Source organism: Lagenorhynchus albirostris, chromosome 20 (assembly GCF_949774975.1).
Source record: "Lagenorhynchus albirostris chromosome 20, mLagAlb1.1, whole genome shotgun sequence".
NCBI lineage: Eukaryota > Metazoa > Chordata > Mammalia > Artiodactyla > Delphinidae > Lagenorhynchus > Lagenorhynchus albirostris.
In genome coordinates, this window is record NC_083114.1 from 4,845,867 (window position 1) to 4,860,176 (window position 14,310).

Below are 14,310 nucleotides of genomic sequence, written 5' to 3' on the forward strand. Positions count from 1 at the left end.
ATAGTATCATGTCATCTGCAAACAGTAACAGTTTTACTTCTTCTTTTCCAATTTGTATTCCTTTTATTTCTTTTTCTTCTCTGATTGCTGTGGCTAAAACTTCCAAAACTATGTTGAATAATAGTGGTGAGAGTGGACAACCTTGTCTTGTTCCTGATCTTAGAGGAAATGGTTTCAGTTTTTCACCACTGAGAACAATGTTGGCTGTGGGTTTGTCATATATGGCCTTTATTATGTTGAGGTAAGTTCCCTCTATGCCTACTTTCTGGAGGGTTTTTATCATAAACGGGTGCTGAATTTTGTCAGAAGATTTTTCTGCATCTATTAAGAAGATCATACAGTTTTTCTTCTTCAATTTTTCTCCTTCACATGGATTGATTTGCATATATTGAAGAATCCTTGCATTCCTGGGATAAACCCCAGTTGATGGTGTATGATGCTTTTAATGTGCTGTTGGATTCTGTTTGCTAGTATTTTGTTGAGGGTTTTTGCATCTATGTTCATCAGTGATATTGGCCTGTAGGTTTCTTTCTTTGTGACATCTTTGTCTGGTTTTGGTATCAGGGTGATGGTGGCCTCATAGAATGAGTTTGGGAGTGTTCCTCCCTCTGCTATATTTTGGAAGAGTTTGAGAAGGATAGGTGTTAGCTCTTCTCTAAATGTTTGATAGAATTCACCTGTGAAGCCATCTGGTCCTGGGCTTTTTTGTTTGTTGGAAGATTTTTAATCACAGTCTCAATTTCAGTGCTTGTGATTGGTCTGTTTATATTTTCTGTTTCTTCCTGGTTCAGTCTCCTAAGCTTGTGCTTTCCTGAGAATTTGTCCATTTCTTCCAGGTTGTCCATTTTATTGGCATATAGTTGCTTGCAGTAATCTTTCATTATCCTTTGTATTTCTGCAGTGTCAGTTGTTACTTCTCCTTTTTCATTTCTAATTCTATTGATTTGAGTCTTCTCCCTTTTTTCTTGATGAGTCTGGCTAATGGTTTATCAATTTTGTTTATCTTCTCAAAGAATCAGCTTCTAGTTTTATTGCTCTTTGCTATTGTTTCCTTCATTTCTTTTTCATTTATTTCTGATCTGATCTTTATGATTTCTTTCCTTCTGCTAACTTTGGGGTTTTCTGTTCTTCTTTCTCTAATTGCTTTAGGTCTAAGATTAGGTTGTTTATTTGAGATGTTTCTTGTGTTTTGAGGTAGGATTGTATTGCTATAAACCTCCCTCTTAGAACTGCTTTTGCTGCCTCCAATAGGTTTTGGGTTGTCATGTTTTCATTGTCATTTGTTTCTAGGTATTTTTTGAGTTCCTCTTTGATTTCTTCAGTGATCTCTTGGTTATTTAGTAGTGTTTTGTTTAGCCTCCATGTGTTTGTATATTTTACAGATTTTTTCCTGTAATTGATATCTAGTTTCATAGTGTTGTGGTCAGAAAAGATAATTGATATGACTTCAATTTTCTTAAATTTACCAAGACTTCATTTGTGACCCAAGATATGATCTATCCTGGAGAATGTTCCATGAGCACTTGAGAAGAAAGTATATTCTGTTGTTTTTGGATGGAATGTCCTATAAATATCAATTAAGTCCATCTTGTTTAATGTATCATTTAAAGCTTGTGTTTCCTTATTGATTTTCATTTTGGATGATCTGTCCATTGGTGAAAGTGGGGTGTTAAAATCTCCTACTATGACTGTGTTACTGTCAATTTCCCCTTTCATGCTGTTAGCATTTGCCTTATGTATTGAGGTGCTCCTATGTTGGATGCATAAATATTTACAATTGTTATATCTTCTTCTTGGATTGATCCCTTGATCTTTGTGTAGTGTCCTTCTTTGTCTCTTGTAATAGTCTTCATTTTAAAGTCTATTTTGTCTGATACGAGAATTGCTACTCTAGCTCTCTTTTGATTCCTATTTGCATGGAGTATCTTTTTCCATCCCCTCACTTTCAGTCTGTATGTGTCCCTAGGTCTCAAGTGGGCATATATACGGGTCTTGTTTTTGTATCCATTTAGCCAGTCTATGTCTCATGGTTGGAGCATTTAATCCATTTAAGGTAGTTATTGATATGTATGTTCCTATTACCATTTTCTTCATTGTTTTGGGTTTGTTATTGTAGGTCTTTTCCTTCTCTTGTGTTTCCTGCCTAGAGAAGTTCCTTTAGCATTTTTTGTGAAGCTGGTTTGCTGATGCTGAATTCTCTTAGCTTTTGCTTATCTGTAAAGGTTTGAATTTCTCCATCAAATCTGAATGAGATCCTTGCTGGGTAGAGTAATCTTGGTGGTAGGTTTTTCCCTCTCATTGCTTTAAATATGTCCTGCCACTCCCTTCTGGCTTGCAGAGTTTCTGCTGAAAGATAAGCTGTTAACCTTATGGGGATTCCCTTGTGTGTTATTTGTTGTTTTTCCCTTGCTGTTTTTAATATTTTTTGCTTGTATTTAATTTTTGATAGTTTGATTAATATGTGTCTTGGTGTGTTTCTCCTTGGGTTTATCCTGTATGGGACTCTCTGCGCTTCCTGGACTTGATTGACTATTTCCTTTCCCATATTAGGGAAGTTTTCAACTATAATCTCTTCAAATATTTTCTCAGACCCTTTCTTTTTCTCTTCTTCTTCTGGGACCCCTATAATTCGAATGTTGGTGCGTTTAATATTGTCCCAGAGGTCTCTGAGACTGTCCTCAATTCTTTTCATTTATTTTTCTTTATTCTGCTCTGCAGTAGTTATTTCCACTATTTTATCCTCCAAGTCACATATCCGTTCTTCTGCCTCAGTTATTCTGCTATTGATCCCATCTAGAGAATTTTTAATTTCATTTATTGTGTTGTTCATCACTGTTTGTTTGCTCTTTAGTTCTTCTAGGTCCTTGTTAAACGTTTCTTGTATTTTCTCCATTCTATTTCCAAGATTTTGGATCATCTTTACTATCAGGACTCTGAATTCTATTTCAGGTAGACTGCCTATTTCCTCTTCATTTGTTAGGTCTTGTGGGTTTTTATCTTGCTCCTTCATCTGCTGTGTGTTTCTCTGTCTTCTCATTTTGCTTAACTTACTGTGTTTGGGGTCTCATTTTTGCAGGCTGCAGGTTCGTAGTTTCCGTTGTTTTTGGTGTCTGCTCCCAGTTGGTAAGATTGGTTCAGTGGGTTGTGTAGTCTTCCTGGTGGAGGGGACTGGTGCCTGTGTTCTGGTGGATGAGGCTGGATCTTGTTTTTCTGGTGAGCAGGACCGTGTCTGGTGGTGTATTTTCGGGTGTCTGTGACCTTTTATTATTTTAGGCAGCCTCTCTGCTAATAGGTGGGGTTGTGTTCCTGTCTTGCTAGTTGTTTGACATAGGGTGTCCAACACTGTAGCTTTCTGGTCGTTGAGTGGAGCTGGGTCTTAGCATTGAGATGGAGATCTCTGGGAGAGCTATCGCCTTTTGATTTATGTGGAGCCTGGAGGTCTCTGGTGGACCAATGTCCTGAACTCGGCTCTCCCACCTCAGAGGCTCAGGCCTGACACCTGGCTGGAGCACCACAACCCTGTCAGCCACACAGCTCAGAAGAAAAGTGAGAAATAAAGAAAGAAAAAATAAATAAAATAAAATAGTTAAAATAAAAAAATTATTAAAAATTAAAAAATTAAAAAGTAATAAAAAAAGAAAGAAAGAAGAGAGCAACCAAACCAAAAGAACAAATCCACCAATGATAACAAGCGCTAAAAACTATACAGAAAAAAAAAAAAAAACAGACAGAACCCTAGGACGAATGGTAAAAAGTAAAAGCAAAGCTACACAAACAAAATCACACAAAGAAGTATACACATACACACTCACAAAAAGAGAAAAAGGATAAAAAATCTGTATATATATAAAAAAAAGGAAGAGAGCAAACAAATCAATAAACAAATCCACCAGTGATAATAAGCTCTAAGTACCAAACTAAGATAAACATAAAACCAGAAACAATTTAGATGCAGAAAGCAAACCCTAAGTCTACAGTTGCTCCCAAAGTCCACCACTTCAATTCTGGGATGATTTGTTGTCTATTCAGGTATTCCCCAGATGCAGGTTACATCAAGTTGATTGTGGAGATTTAATCTACTGCTCCTGAGGCTGCTGGGAGAGATTTCCCTTTCTCTTCTTTGTTTGCACAGCTCCTGGGGTTCAGCTTCAGATTTGGCCCCGCCTCTGCGTGTAGGTCGCCCTCTGGCGTCTGTTCCCCGCCCAGACAGGAGGGGGTTAAAGGAACAGCTGATTCGGGCGCTCTGGCTCACTCAGGCCAGGGGGAGGGAGGGGTACGGATGCGCGGCGAACCTGTGGTGGCAGAGGCCGATGTGACGTTGCAAGAACCTGAGGCGCGCCATGTGTTCTCCCAGGGAAGTTGTCCCTGGATCACAGGACCCTGGCAGTGGGGGGCTGCACAGCCTCCCAGGAGGGGAGGTGTGGATGGTGACCTGTGCTTGCACACAGGCTTCTTCGTGGCAGCAGCAGCCTTAGCGTCTCATGCCCGTCTCTGGGGTCCACACTGGTAGCCTCGGCTCACACCCGTCTCTGGAGCTTGTTTAGGCGGTGCTCTGAATCCCCTCTCCTCGCCCACCTTGAAACAATGGTCTCTTGCCTCTTCAGCAAGTCCAAACTTTTCCCTGGACTCCCTCCCTGCTAGCCGTGGCACACTAACCCCTTCAGGCTGTGTTCACGCCACCAACCCCAGTCCTCTCCCTGCGCTCCGACTGAAGCCCGAGCCTCAGCTCGCAGCCCCACCTGCCCCGGCTGGGGAGCAGACAAGCCTCTCAGGCTGGTGAGTGCCCATTGGCACCAATCCTCTGTGTGGGGAATCTCTCCGCTTTGCCCTCCGCACCCCTGTGGCTGTGCTCTCCTCCGGGGCTCTGAAGCTTCCCCCCTCCTCCACCCGCAGTCTCCGCCCGCAAAGTGGCTTCCTAGTGTGTGGAAACCTTTCCTCCTTCACAGCTCCCTCCCACTGGTGCAGGTCCCGTCCCTATTCTTTTGTCTCTGTTTTTTCTTTTTTCTTTTGCCCTACCCAGGTACGTGGGGAGTTTCTTGCCTTCTGGGAGGTCTGAGGTCTTCTGCCAGCATTCAGTAGGTGTTCTGTAGGAGTTGTTCCACGTGTAGCTGTATTTCTGATGTATTTGTTGGGAGGAAGGTGATCTCCACGTCTTACTCCTCCGCCATCCTGAAGGTCTCTCCAAACAGTTTTCTAAAGCTGGTGCTCCAGTTTACTATGTCACCAGCAACATAAACGGTAAATTTGTTATAAATCAAGTGATTGAATATGAATGATTCTGTTCCTGGACTCGATTCCACTTTCTACAGTTTTTTTCATAAATCATAAAGTATAATCATCTTTATTCTTCTTCTACCTTGGCTATTCTTAGCCCTTTCTATTTCCATATAAATTTTAGAATCAGCTTATCAATTTCCATAGAAATAAAGTCTGCTGGGATTTTGATAGGGATGGCATTAAATATATAGATTGATTTCAAGAAAAAATAACGTAGCAAGATTGAATCTTCCAGTCTATGAACCTGGCATTTCCTTCCATTTATGGCCAGTAATTGTGTATAGTTTTTTGTGTAGAAGTCTTGAATATCTTTCTCTGGGCATTTCCTAGGTATTTGTTTTTTTTTTAATATTCTTTTGAACTGCAACTCCCCACAAATCCTCCAAACCAGTGAAGCAGCTCTAATCACTGGCCCCCCGAGAATTTCTGAAACATCCTTTCCAAGTCCAGCCTCACTCTTCTGAGATGTCCTCTTTGCTTTTCCTACCTACTAGGATTTCAATTATATTTGAAATCCAGGGAAAAAAAAATCCATCTTTTGCTTGAAATCGTCTCAGACCGCTCCAATCCTGGAGTAATGCTGCGTTGCCATCAATTAGTGGCTCCTATTATCTTATTGCTTATTTACTAATTAATGATCCTGTGCTACTTGGCCTTTTCTTGGGAGTAAATTGCTAGAAAACTTTTCAGTATCAACACACAACTTTTGAAGTCTTGTCTCCCCCCAAAAGTACACATTCAATGAAGATAAATACGCATTTTCTTTTACTTCTAGTATCCCTTAAACATTTTTCCAGAGTAGTATGTTCAGAAGGAACTTAAAGTTAGCTCCCTGTATGATTGAATCATACATTTATTTTCCGAAACATAGTTTAGCTGAAGATTGATGTGAAATGGTTAGCTATTTCCTATTCTTTCTATAATTGGCTCATACATCATGCACATAGTAATTCGTGGATTTAAACTTGTCTTATGCTTTAAAGCTAAACTTTTCAGTGAATTAAGAGAAACATATTTTTGTTTTCTCTTCTTTCTTGTTGATGAAAGACGCAGGCAGCTGGTTCAAAAAGAGATTTGAGGGAAAAAACCACTTTATCCTTTTAGCCTTTTTAAAAAGTCCCATTGAATGAGGCCATGAAATTACAGAAGATGCAAATCTGTTATACATCATTTGAAGTAGTTGACATGCAAGACCCCCCTGTGTGGATTCAGAAATCATTTTTTCAAAACGCCAGGCAGCATTCTTTTGGCTCATAAACAGCGACAGTGCCCTGTATGACCCAAATAATTTGTTTCTTCAATTGGGAAATCCCTAGATGGAGCCAGGCAACTTTAGAAAAGAGAAAGGCAGAAATACAGAGAGAAGGAAGAGGGAAATGGCTAGATTGAGACTGGATTCTATTCTACTTCTATGCTGACTTCCATGAACTGGGATCAGGCCAAATGATGAGGGAATAAAAATTAGAAAGATTGAGCTTTAGACAAAGAGGATTTTGTGGAGAGTCTATACACAGATCATTTGGGGCTTATGTTTAGTTTTTTAAAAAAAAATCACATCACAACCTCCAGCCCGAGCCCTCAAACTGTTCCCAGCAGCTGGCAACTAGAGATAAGGCAGAGGTATTTCACAGTCTAATACTAATCATATTTGAACACTTCAAGTAAGATTGGACAGTCTTTTTTTTTTCTTTCATACTATTTATTTTTAAGTTCAAATCAAGGACTCGTATATGTGAAAGATCCTCTCGCGTCTAAAACACAAAACAGAGGGAGAGAGAAGTGGGGATGCAGCGTGAGGTGGGGGTTAGGAGTTAAGAGAAAAGACTTGTGTCTCCAACAGAGCCCTACTCATTAACATTGGAATTCTTATAAAATTCCAGGCTGCCCCAGCTGATACCCACATGAGGGTGGAGGCTGCTACCCAGGCTGTCAGACCTCTGGGGTGAGGGAGTGGAGTTCAAAGACCAACAGCGTCCTTGGATGTTCTAGGATGTCACAAAGAGGAGGACCGAAGGGGGAGGAGACCCATTCTGAATCATGATGAGCAGCGTTATTTCTCTGCCAGCCCTGCAGATCCAGGCTCCTCTCAGTAAGCCATCCTGTAATTCTACATAATCTATGCTTCATTTGCCCGGAGCAGGATTGGAAAACAAACAAACAAATTAAAAAACTGTAGTCTATGCCAGAAAGGCTCATTACTGATTATAGATTAACTCCCTTTTCTTGAAACCATTTCTTCCTGGTCTTGTTCATGCCGTAGGTCTCATATATTTTCCCTCATGTATATTAAACCAGGTATGAGTCAATGGCTTCAGGTTAAAAACAAACGGGCATCATTAAATTAGGTTAACCTGCAGATAACCAGCTATTGGTCATCTTTAAAGCCATTCTGTCCCACTATTCTAGTACTTTTTCTTTCAAATTATCTCATGAAATCCCATCATTCCCCAATTCCCAAATCCACATGGGATCAGAGGATGGAAAAGCCCTCATCTGCTAATCCCATTCACTGTCACACAGATAAAACATCATGCATCTATACTGTTGCCTATAGTGTTCCCTTTAGGGATCTAAAGTACTTTAACTTGTGTCCCTGCTTGTTGAACTCCTGGTTTGTTATTCAAGAGCAGTGCAAACTGTTGCCTTCTCAGAAAATTCCCCTAAAATTCCTAGGAAGGAAAATCTTTCTCCACTGTGCGTTCTTAGCCTTCTTCATATACCACAACTGTGATACTTGACAAATAATCAAATATTTATAAAACAATTTGAAACCATGTATCTCAGAGTGGGACTTGAACCCACGAGGCTGGGACTCCAACCCGGCCAAAACCCACAGTCTTTTAACTGAGATCACACACCTGGTTTCAGGACTTAATGAAGCTCAGGTTCTTGATGTCTCATCGCAGAAAGAATTCAGTGAGAGACAAAGTGATAGATAAGAAGTGGATTTATTTAGAGAGAAACACACTCCACAGACAGAGTGTGGGTCATCTCAAAAGGCGAGAGCAGCCTCAAAATATGGTTAGTTATTATGGGCTGGGTAATTTTTTTTTTTTTTTTTTGGCTGCGTTGGGTCTTAGTTGTTGCGCACGGGCTTTCTCTAGTTGTGGTGAGTGGGAGGTTGTGGTGTGTGGGCTTCTCACTATGGTGGCTTCTCTTGTTGTGGAGCACAGCTTCTAGGCGCATGGGCTTCAGTAGTTGCAGGACGCATGCCCAGCAGTTGTGGCACAGGGGCTTAGTTGCTCCTCAGCATGTGGGATCTTCGTGGACCAGGGATCGAACCCATGTACCCTGCATTGGCAGGCGGGTTCTTAACCACTGCACCGCCAGGGAAATCTTGGGCTGGGTAATTTCATATGCTAATGAGCGTGAGGATTATTCCAACTCTTTTGGGAAGGGGCAGGGATTTCCAGGAATTGGGCCACTGCCCAGTTTTTAATCTTTAATGGTTGGCCTGGAACCGTCATGGCGCTGGTGGGTGGGTGTCACATAGCTTGCTGATGTGTTACAATGAGCATACTGAGGCTCAAGGTCTAGTGGAAGTGGACTCGTCTACTTGGACCTATTTGGTTCTAATCATTTTATGTCATGTCCTCGGGCTATGTCATTCTTTTAAAGTTTGTGTCCTGCCCCCTTCCCTGCTGTTTCAAATTCAGTGATCACTCTTACCAGATAGTGAGCACAATAGGACGAAAAACTATTTCAGTGACATTACTGTATCCACAAACTCTAGCTGTGGCCGGTACATGATGGATATGCAATAAAATATTGAACAAATAGATGGGTGGGTGGATGGATGGATGCATTGTTGCTTAGATGGAGCTAGAGGAAGATTGGTGTATTGATCTCCTATTGTTCTTGGGTAATAAAGTCTGATTCCATTTTTTGATGTTTGCTGACAGTATTTAAGCTTCACCCCACACTATTCTCTTTCTGCCCCACACCTGGGAAAGCTGATAAGAATTGGTATCAATGGGACGACGATAGGACCATGCACAGGAAACTTCGCCCTGTCCCCACTTTATAACTACCACAAAACCTCCAAGCCAGTCTCCTTTTCCCACTTTCTCAAGCTATTGGGAGCCACCCTGAAAGCCTCCTTTATGTGAGTAACAGTTTTTTTTCAGATCCTTTTGGTGTTTGTGTGGCATCATCAATCTCAACATCTGAACCAAATTTGGGGTAGGGGTCCACCCTGTCTCTGAAGGGTGGCTATAGCATGCCACAACAAACTCTATCGCAAACTTAGTGGCACAGCTCAGGATATTATCTATAGCCCCTGAGGAGGAACTAAAGGTCCTTGAATTTCTTTAATGACTGAACTAGTATTATTTTGTCCTGTTTTTTTTTAGATGTTGGGGATAGGATTTTATTAATTAATTAATTAATTTTTGCTGTGTTGGGTCTTCGTTTCTGTGCAAGGGCTTTCTCTAGTTGTGGCAAGCGGGGGCCACTCTTCATCACGGTGCGCGGGCCTCTCACTATCGCGGCCTCTCTTGTTGCGGAGCACAGTCTCCAGACGTGCAGGCTCAGTAGTTGTGGCTCACGGGCCTAGTTGCTCCGCGACATGTGGGATCCTCCCAGACCAGGGCTTGAACCCGTGTCCCCTGCATTAGCAGGCAGATTCTCAGCCACTGCGCCACCAGGGAAGCCCTATTTTGTCCTGTTTGACTGTTTTCCTTTGCTTTTGCATTTTTTTTTCCATTTCTCTGATGAAATTTATTCTTTGGCTAAAGTTTTTCTACAGACAAAAGGCAGGCGGAGGACGTGGTGGGGGGTGGAGGTGGGGTCTGTCTGGGGAAGGCCCCATAGGGCTCTGCTCTGTTATAGAGACCTGCTGCTGAATGAGATTCTGGGAGGGGAGAAGGACAGGATGGATAGAGAAATGGAAAAACTGAGCAAATTCAAAGAAAGTTAATATCTCGTTTTTACATAAAGGCCATAGAGTCTTTCAGTTCCTCATTTTGTCCCGTCTTTTGCCAGTGAAAGTTATATTTACTATATCTTTGTTTTGCCCCAGTAAATAGCGTGACTATGAATATTTAACAGGGCACAACGGTTCATCTTCTCTACTCTGCTGGCCCCATTAGACCATCCAAGATATTTAAAGTATACAAAGTGATAAAAACATTAAGTCATCACAATTATTACTGTTATTATCATTATTAGAACCAGAACAACATAACAGAGTAGAAGGAAATTTGGACCAGGCCAAGAAACCAACCACACCAATAATTAATTGAGTGATTTGGGGCACATCAGACCTCTCTCTGCCCAGTGTTCTCCACACTCAAGTGAGGAGTTAGGCCACCTGATTTCTTACAGTTCTTTTAGCTCCAAAATGTGCGTCTTCATCGCTGAATCATTATTTTAAGCATATGTGGTAGCCCATCTAAAAGGCTGCTTCTCGAGCTTGTGGCCTGAATGCATCTGATGTCCTGTCTATTTTTAGCTCTGGTGGTCTTTTTGATGTGTTTGCCTCAGCAGAAGCACATGTTAGTAGCAGTTGCTTTATCCTGGGCCTGGTTGCCTGATGAAAAGAACACATCAAGCATGTGCAGATCTCCGTAACCACCATTTTATTGCACCGACTGCTCGTGTTCACAAAGGCAGATGTGTTCACTCCCAAAGAACATTTCTAGAGACGTCAGAATAATTTGCAAAGAAGGGGACCTAGAGTTTGAGTTCTGCCCCTGCTAGTACTGCTTAGAAGATTGTCATCTTGGCCCACCCTGAAATCCTGGGCCAAGACTGAAGAAGGTGTGTTTTGTTTTGTTTTTGTTCGGGCTTGAGGCATGTGGGATCTTAGTTTCCGGACCAGGGATCGAACCCGTGGCCCCCACATTGGAAGCGCAGAGTCTTAACCACCGGACTGCCAGTAGTCCTAAAGAATGTAGGGAATGATGCTACCTCACCCACTTCCCTTCATCTCGTTTAATCCCTCAATAGCCCTGTGTGGGGTGTATAAACTTGGATACGCCACAAAGGTGAATGAGAGAAGGGTGTGATGGGGGAGGGGAGGAAGAAGAAAACACATGGCCAGCTTCCACTGTTCCCTGCCCGCCACCACCTGACCCATTGTCTGAGTCCACTGGGTGAACTCAGTTCCATTATTTAGTGTTTCTACTGTGTTATCCACAAATTTAATGAGCCTAAAATCCACCTTCAAACTTGGCATAAGTAAAAATGCCCCATAGGGTAGAGCCCTGTGTGTCATCGTTAGAGACAATTTCACAGATTGATGCTAATCTTTGCTCTTCATCTTTCAGACTCAGGTATTCAATAAGGTACAATTCTTCTTAATTGTACTGTCATTCAATCTACAGTTGTTTATGTACATGGAGCCACTATGAATACACAGCTCAAATACCTTAACTCAAATTCAGTGAATTAGTTAAGCAGGGATTGGGGGCATAGAGGGAGTTGGGTGAAGGTAATTAAGAGGTACAAATATTCACTTATAAGTTCTGGGGATGTCATGTACAGCATAATGACTAGTTAATAATATATACTGTATACTTGAAAATTGTTGAGAGTAGATTTTTTGTTTTTAATTTTATTGGAGTATAGTTGATTTACAGTGTTGTGTTAGTTTCAGGTGTTTTGTTTGTTTGTCTGTTTGGTTGTTTTCACTAAGAGAGTAGATCTTAAAAGTTCTCATCCCAAGGAAGAAAACTGATAACTATGTTAGGTGATGAACGTTAACTAAACTTATTGTGGTAATCACTTTGCAATATATACATGTATCTAATCATTATGTTGCACACCTTACACTTATACAATGTTATATGTCAATTATATCTGAATAAAACTGGGGGGGGTGGGATGGGGGGGAGGAAGACGCAAGAGGGAGGGGATATGGGGATATAAGTATATGTATAGCTGATTCACTTTGTTATAGAGCCAAAACTAACACACCATTGTAAAGCAATTATACTCCAATAAAGATGTTAAAAAATTAAAAAATAAAATAAAACTGGGGGTGGCGGGGGAGGGAAGCCAGAACAAAAAAAAATGCAAATGTAAAAAAAAAATGCACTAGGATTGCTGTACTTTCTTGACAGAACTAGTCTAGTAATCCCATCAAAAAATGAATGGGTCTAATCTGGCCTCACACTCATAACAAACAACTTTATCTGTGTTTTATTGTATTTTATCTGTATGTGCTCACAATGCCATCAAAAGTCAGGCAGGAAGGTCTGATCAAAAGGCAGACACAGGGCTGGGGTAACAGCCTGGCCTCAGGCATTTTTAGGCCATGATGGTGATCTGACTCACAGGTCTGGTTAGAGTTTGAAGTCTCTTTTGATAACCCAGTTCCTGCAGTCCCCCAGTGTGTCCAGGTAGTAGTTCCGATCCAGACACCCCTAGGAATTTCACGAGGATAAGCTAAAGTTTCAGAACAGGATCAACCTTCAAACCTTACGAGGCACTGCCTCAGGACATTTATACAAGAGAACTGAGGGTTAAGCTCTTCAACCTAAAGGTGGGGAAGATGGCTGTGGAATTTCTCAGAGATTTATTTGTTATGAAATGCTTTGCGCAGATGTAAACACTGATAAAATTCACATGGTAACGATCTGACTCTCCACTTCTGTTTGCTTGAATCTTCTCAAGATGCCTTCAGTTCCAGGCAGGGAGACAGAATTGCCTGCAGCTTAGCACATGAGAAGTGTGGCTCCTAGGACAGCCCTGGGTGTAGCTATAGCTTCTTAATGATGTTAACCAGAGTAGGCTGCTGGGATCTTAGAGGATCAAAAGGAATTTTAAAAAATTGTACATGAGCCCAGAAGAAAGTCCATAAAATCACTTCCTTGTGTCTGTGGGTTCCACCCATTAAACAGCCTGCCAAACCCAAATACCTGAGAAGGAAGCAGGGGAGAGAGAGAGGAAAGAGAAGCTGACTCTGGAGGGCAAATGAATCAATCCCCCCAATTCTGGATTCATTAGCATATAATAGAGGCCAAGGGGCTACATCCTGCCTGTGTAGGACTTTAGGGAGAAGTTTAAATAACCTTCTTCCACCCCTAGCTAATATTCTTCCTCGGTGTTACGAGAAATCCACCCAGCCTAGAAACCTGCGGCTGACTAAGGGTCTAGGAGAAGAAAAGGATAAGGGTGGAAAGAGAAAAAAATGGAGAAACTGAGCGAATCCAAAGAAAATTAACACCTCCTGAAAGCAGTAGATTCCTTCTGTTCCTCATTTTGTCCCCAATCTCTTCCCAGTGAAAGTTGTATTTCCTTTCTTCATTTTGCTTTGCCCCAGTACATATCTTGACTAGGAATACTAACCAGGCACAATTTGTTTCCCTTCTGCTGACCTCATGAAACCATATAAGATAAGCTCTAATTTGTAGCCAGGCTTCAAATTAAATTTAATCACAAAGCCCACCTCCTTTCAGTTCCAGTTCACTGCAAAACAGGCTATTTGGCAAGTGAAGCAGTCGGCTCCAGGGTGCCTCTGTGCCTCCGCATAAGCCATGCCCAGCGTTAGCCTGCCTTTTCTCCCTTACTGCCTAGTCTCGTCACTCACCCAGCCCTGTCTCCTTCCCACCCGTAACAAGCCAGCAACCCTCACCTCCCTGCACAAGCACTTCTCTAGGTCCTCGTTTACGTTTGTACGTTCTGCTGTGATGCTCCTTACCCGTCTGGATTTCTCAACTACGAGTGACTCGATGGCAAGATCCCCATCTTCTCCATCTTTTTCTTATTAGCACCAGTAAATGATGGTTGAGTGGGTGATCTTTCATCAGAGGAAGGCCAGCCCCATTCTTTATCCCATTACAAACCCTGCCCCCCATCCTTTGCTTTTCAGTGTCCATCCATAATGGACAAGAAGGATCATGGTAATGAACTGCACCATCACCTGTGCGTGTGTGTGGTTCTATAGGTGGTTTATACACAGAGCATAGGTGCACTTACCTTCCATCGTCTGTTGATTTATTTGTTTCTTCCCTCTTCATCCAATGAGTAACACCCTGTCCAAAATGACTATAATAAGAATTGAGGCATATTAAGTGAGAGCTTTGCATG